The sequence below is a fragment of the Gossypium arboreum genome, chromosome 12 (assembly GCF_025698485.1).
Source record: "Gossypium arboreum isolate Shixiya-1 chromosome 12, ASM2569848v2, whole genome shotgun sequence".
NCBI lineage: Eukaryota > Viridiplantae > Streptophyta > Magnoliopsida > Malvales > Malvaceae > Gossypium > Gossypium arboreum.
Genome location: NC_069081.1, coordinates 27,321,054 through 27,328,149, shown reverse-complemented (window position 1 = coordinate 27,328,149; position 7,096 = coordinate 27,321,054).

The following is a 7,096-nucleotide window of genomic DNA, read 5'->3' as shown; positions in this document are numbered from 1 at the left end:
TATGATATTGTTATTGAGTGGTATGGAAATGCTTGGTAATGATTAGCCATTGGAATGGCTAATCATGATCATATTTGGTGTTATGTATGCTAAATTACTAGCTAATCCATGGAAAACATGAAATAGGTAAAATTTACCATAAAATAGATTCAGACAGCAGCAGTGACGTGAGTTTGAAAAATCATTAAAAATAGTAGAGATACAATTAGATGGTGAATAAAATATGGAATTGAAGAATTATGAGTCTATTTTCATATAGATGGAACAAAACAGGTATATGAGTTATATTTTATGAGATGTTTAATTTTTTGTGAAACAGGGCCAGAGCGATTTCTGGATCCCCTGTTCTGACTTTGGAAATTCACCATAAATTTTTCAAAGATAATTAGAAGTCATGATTTATATGTAAAGATTCCTTATTGAGTCTAGTTTTATTAGAAACAAACGACATAGTCATTGAATCTCTGTACAGGGAGATATCTGATTCGTAATATAAAGAGGTCAGAGCAGTCGAACCCTGAAACAGGAGAGATTTTAACTAATAAACTGTACTAATTTGCTTGACCAAAAATTATAGAAAAAAATTAGTAAATAGATATATGAGTCTAGTTTCTGGGAAAATTTACAGAATTGGATTTCGAGTTTCGTAACTCGAGATATGAATTTTTAATCAACTATGACGCAGGTTGTTAGCTTGACTGAAAATTTTAAAATAAATTGTTTGAAATTTGTTTAAGTAATGAATTAAGTCTGTTAACACCTCGTGTTCGACTCGACAGACGGTATCGGTGCAGGCGTTCTGAGAAAGTAACAGGAGTTCTTTCAAGAAGAATTTGGAAGAAATACATCGATGAAGGATTTGTTGATCAAAAGCGTAAAGAGTTTCTTGAATTGAAGGAGGAAACATGATGACTCTTGAATCTGAAAGGGAGTTCGTCGGGTTGAGTAAGTATGCTAGAGAATATATTCCTCTGAGGCTAAAATGTGCGACGATTTGAAGACGGACTCAATGAAGACATCAAAGTATTTGTTGGGATTCTTGAATTAAAAGAAATGGTAGTACTGGTTGATCGAACTTGCAAGGCTAAAGAAATACTTAAAGAGAAGAAAAAAGTAGAGGCTGAGACTAGAAATTGGAAGAAAAGACCGACAAGCAGTTCAATCTCACAGCAATTCAGAAAATCTAGAAATATGAATCCTCGTTCACAGGTTTCGGCTGGAAAATCATATGGAAATTTTAAGAAGCAAAATGTGGGTCCTAAATCTCAGATTACTTCTGCGGCTAGTGTGGGAAATACGAGATTTGTTAAGCCCGAGTGCCAGTGGTGTGGCAGAAATCATTTTGGCCCATGTAGAGCGAATGAATGTTTTCGGTGTGGTTCTCTGGATCATTTTATTAGAGACTTCCCAGAGAGAGTCGAGAAAGAAAAATTTCAGAGTGTAAAAGCTAGTGGTGCAGACTCGAGGGGAAGATATTCGAGAAAAGCTGGAAATGAAGCAAGTAGCAAGAATGTAGCCAGAGATTCAGCATCTAAATCTGAAGCAAGGGCTCCAGCTAGAACTTATGCTATAAAGGCACGTGAAGATGCTTCATCACCTGACGTGATTACTGGTATATTTTCTCTTTATGATATTAATGTTATTGCTTTGATTGATCCCGATTCTACTCATTCATATGTGTGCATGAAATTGGTGTCTAGTATGAATATACCTGTTGTGAACACAGAATTTATGATTAGAGTGTCGAATTCGTTAGGCAAATGTGTGATAGTTGATAAAGTATGCAAGAAATGCCCTTTAATGATTCGGGGTTATTACTTTTTGGCCAACTTGATGTTGTTTCCGTTTGATGAATTTGATGTTATTTTGGGTATGGATTGGTTGTCATTGCATGATGCTATAGTAAATTGTAAAGAAAAGGTTATAGAATTAAAGTGTGAAAGTGGTGAGATTCTGCGGGTTGAACCAGACAAATTAGAGGCATTATCTAGTATGATTTCTTCGATGTCGGCTCAGAGATATTTGAGAAAGGGTTATGAAGTTTATTTGGTGTATGTTATTAATACAAAAGAAATTGAAAAGAAAGTTGAATCAGTGTCGGTTGTGTGTGAATTTGCAGATGTATTTCCAGAAGCATTGTCGGGTTTGCCTCCAGTCAGGGAAGTAGAATTTAGTATTGAATTGATACTGGGAACAGCTCCGATCTCGATTGCTCCGTATAGAATGGCACCAATAGAGTTGAAAGAATTAAAGTCGCAGTTGCAAGAGTTGACTGATAAAGGCTTTATGAGACTGAGTTTTTCACCCTGGGGTACTCCCGTGTTATTTGTGAAAAAAAAAGACGGTTCTATGAGATCGTGTGTTGACTATCGGCAATTAAACAAGGTGACAATCAAAAACAAGTATCCGTTGCCAAGAATTGATGATTTGTTTGATCAGCTAAAAGGAGCGACATGGTTTTCAAAGATTGACTTGAGATCTGGGTACTGCCAGGTGCGAGTAAAAGAGTCGGATGTGCCTAAAACTGCTTTTAGAGCAAGGTACGGTCACTATGAATTTTTAGTTATGCCATTCGGGTTGACAAATGCTCCTGCTGTGTTTATGGATTTAATGAATCGCATATTTCGGCCATACTTGGACAAATTTGTTGTGGTGTTTATAGATTACATCTTAATTTATTCAAAAGATGAGACAGAGCATGCTGAGCACTTGAGGATAGTTTTGCAAACTTTGAGAGATAAGCAGTTGTATGCTAAGTTCAGTAAAAGTGAATTTTGGCTTCTGTAAGTTGGATTTTTAGGTCATATTGTTTCAGGTGATGGTATACGGGTTGATCCTAGTAAAATTTCAACCATTGTTGATTGGAAACCACTAAGAAATGTAATCGAGGATACAAGTTTCTTGGGGCTAGCTGGGTATTATCGGCAGTTTGTAAATGAATTTTCTATAATTACTGCTCCTATGACTAGACTACTCCGAAAGGATGTTAAATTTGAATGGACGGAAGAATGTCAACAGAGTTTTGAAGAATTGAAAAAGTTATTAACTGAAGCACCAGTGTTGGTACAACCCGAATCAGGTAAAGAATTTGTGGTTTATAGTGATGCTTCTCGAAATGGCTTAGGATGTGTACTTATGCAAGAAGGAAAAGTGGTGGCTTATGCTTCGAGACAGCTAAAATCTCATGAAAGGAATTATTCGGCTCATGATTTGGAATTGGCTACTATAGTGTTTGCTTTGAAGATTTGGCGACATTATCTGTATTGTGAAAAGTGCCGAGTACATATAGATCAAAAAAGTCTTAAGTACATGATGTCACAAAAAGACTTGAATTTGAGACAGCGAAGATGGTTGGAGTTGTTGAAAGATTACGAGCTTGTTATTGACTATCATCCGGGAAAAGCGAATATGGTTGCCGATGCTTTGAGCAAAAAGTTGTTATTTGCTTTCAAAGCTATGAAAACTCAGTTAAAGGTATTAGATGATGGTTCGATTCTAGCAGAGTTAAGAGCAAGACTGATGTTTTTACAAGAGATTTGTGAAGCTCAAAAAAATGATCAAGATTTGCAAGCCAAGAGAAAGCAGTGTGAAGCTGATTAGGGATCAGATTTCAGAATCAGTTCTGATGGTTGCTTAATGTTTAAAAACCGGATTTGCGTACCGAAAAGTGATGAGTTGATTAAAAAGATTTTGCATGAAGCACATAATGGTTGTTTGGTGGTTCATCTGGGCAGTACGAAAATGTATAATGACTTGAAAAAAATGTACTGGTGGAGTGGAATGAAAAGAGATATTTCTGAGTTTGTATCAAAGTGCTTAGTTTGTCAACAAGTGAAAGCTAAACACCAAGTACCTTTGGGATTACTCCAGCCTATCATGGTTCCTGAATGGAAATGGGATCAGATTACTATGGATTTTATATCAGGGTTGCCGTTAACTCCGGGGAAGAAAAATGCCATCAGGGTAATAGTTGACAGACTGACTAAATCGGCTCATTTTATTCCGGTACGTATGGATTATTCTCTTAATAAGTTGGCTGAATTGTATATCTATGAGATTGTTAGACTTCATGGAATACCTTTTTCAATCATTTCGGGTAAAGATCCGAGATTTACTTCACGGTTTTGGCAAAAGTTGCAAGAGGCATTAGGTACGAAGTTAAATTTCAGCACTACCTTTCATCCACAAACTGATGGACAATCAGAGAGAGTAATTCAGATTCTTGAAGACATGCTTAGATGTTGCATATTGGGATTTCAAGGTAATTGGGAAAGGTACTTACCGTTGGTAGAATTTGCTTATAATAATAGTTATCAGACGAGATTGAAGATGGCACCATATGAAGCATTGTATGGTCGTAAATGTCGGACACCATTGTATTGGACTGAACTCAAGGAAAATTAGATTTATGGAGTTAATCTAATAAAAGAAACCGAAGAAAAGGTGAAAGTGATTCGAGATTGTTTGAAAGCTGCTTCAGATAGAGAAAAATCTTATGCGGATTTGAAACGAAAGGAAATCGAGTTTCAAGTTGGTGATACGGTATTTTTGAAAGTGTCTCCATGGAAGAAAGTCCTTATATTTGGACGAAAGGGCAAGTTAAGTCCGCGTTTTATTGGACCTTATGAAGTAATTGAAAGAATTGAACGAGTAGCTTACTGGTTAGCATTGCCATCTGAATTACAGAGGATGTATGATGTTTTCCACGTATCTATGCTACATCGGTATCTTTCAGATCCTTCACATATAATTTCATCGACAGAAGTTGAGCTACTACTGGATATAACTTACAAAGAAGAACCGATTAAGATTTTAGCTCGAGAAGTCAAACAACTAAGAAATAAAAGTGTCGCTTTCGTGAAAGTATTGTGACAAAAGCACGGGGTAGAAGAGACTACATGGGAAGATGAGGAAACTATGAGAAACCAATACCCACACCTATTTACTGATAAGATTTTCGAGGACGAAAATCCTTAAAGGGGGGGAGAGTTGTAATATCCCGAATTAGGGCCTAAACAGAATAGTGGTTTTGTGACCACAAATCCAAGATAGAAATAACTATTTTATAATTATTTTGATGTTTATGATATGATTGCATGATTGTGTGAAAATTTCGTGATGAAATCCTATGCCTAAAGTGCTTAAATCAAAATTAGGGACTAAATCGAATAATTTGCAAAACTTGTATTCTAGGAGTTTTTAGTATGAAATTGCTTTGGAATACTAATGAGGAGGTCTTAAATAGAAATTTGACCAATTTCTAAGTCTATGGACAAAAATTGGACATGGATGGAATATTTTTGAAAGTTTAGTAGGAAGGGCATTTTGGTCATTTAGTTATTAAAATGAATTAAAAACAAAATTAAAAGCCAATTTTTGTCCATCTTCTTCATTAGGCCGAAATTTAAAGGGTTCTCCATAGCTAGGGTTTGTTTCAAGCTTCCAAGCTCCATAGTAAGTGATTCCAAGCCCCGTTTTTAATGTTCTTTACGTTTTTGGAATCCCGGTAGCTCGATTAAGCTTATGCTAGCAATAATTCAACCTAGGGTTCATATTTGGAAAAATACCCATAGGTGAAATTTGTGTATTTTGGTGTTTTATGTTAGAATATGAGGTTTTAAATTATGTTAGACATCTTGTAGTACTCGGTTTTAAGTGAAAACGAGTAAAAGGGCTTAATCGGTAAAAATACCTAATAGTCATAAGTGCATGTTAGAGTGTGAATTTGATGTTGCTATAGGAGGGAAAAATGATCAGCATGTCATAAAACATAAGAATAAGGGATGAATTTTAATACCCGAGCCTAGGGGAAAAAGTATAATTATGCAAAAATTTAGGGGAAAAAATGTAATTTTGCCAAAGTTCGTATTAAAGACTGTTTTGATGAATGTATGAATTAAATAAGATTAATTTGGCATTATAGATCAAGAGAAACGAGATTCAAGTCGCGATCAAGGGAAAAATAAAGTTTACGAAGAATAGGCTCGATTGCTAATATTATCGAGGTAAGTCTGTAACAGCCCGATTTTGGGCCTAGTTGGAACAGTGGATTCGGGACCACTATTTCGAGGCCAAATAAAATTATTTTAGTATTATTTTATGTGTTATAATATAATTTTATAAGTGCGTGTAAATTTTGGTAAGTTAATTTTAGCAATTTCTAGTCCAATTTCGAAAAAGGACTAAATCGTGTAAAAGGTAAAAGTTGTGTTTTAATACCTAAATGTGTTAAATTGCCTTGTATCTTAAATTGGGGGTATTTAAAGTGAAATTAGGCCATTGAAAGTGTGATGGCCGGCCATGGGAGACAAAATTGTTGAAAAGTCAAAATCAGGTGAAATTTGGTCACCAATTTTGACTAGTTTTATTATTAACAAATCAAAAAGAAAAAGCTATCATTTTTCTCTTCTCCTTCACCGAAATATGCAGCAAAGAAAGGGTTTTGAAGCTGAAAAATTTCAGCAACATATTTCCCTTGCTTGTAAGTGATTTTAATGTCTTTGCTTGATGATTTTTACATTTTTGGAACCCTTAAAGCATGAGCTTTCATAAGAGGGGACTATTTTGCAAAATGATGAAGAGTCTAGGGTTTTTCCATGAGAGTAAATGTGTTGTTTTCTGTGTTTTTATGGAAGATTATGAGTCCTAGTTGTCTAATAAACAACTTTTGTGAAAGAAATTGCATGAAAACACCTTAAAAAAGGGCTAGATTGCTAAGTTGTAAAATGAGTTGTAATGTGTAAAATAATTGAAATTATGAGTTGCTATAGTTATGAAAACGGTTCATCTAGACTCAAGGAGTAAATAAATGTGATAAAAATTATTTTACGAGCATTGGGGCAAAAGTGCAAATATGTAAAAGTTTAGGGGTCAAAATGAAAATATGTAAAAATATGATTTTTAGACCCATATGAATATTGTGACTGATTGGTAGGCTAAATGTGATATTATAGATCAAGGAAATCGAGATTTGGACCTAGAACGGAAAGAAATCGATTAAGGGATGATTATGTCCTTTTCACCTTTGTGGTATCGAGGTAAGTTTGTATGTAAACAATACCATGCTATACATGTATTTAAATGTTATCATTACATG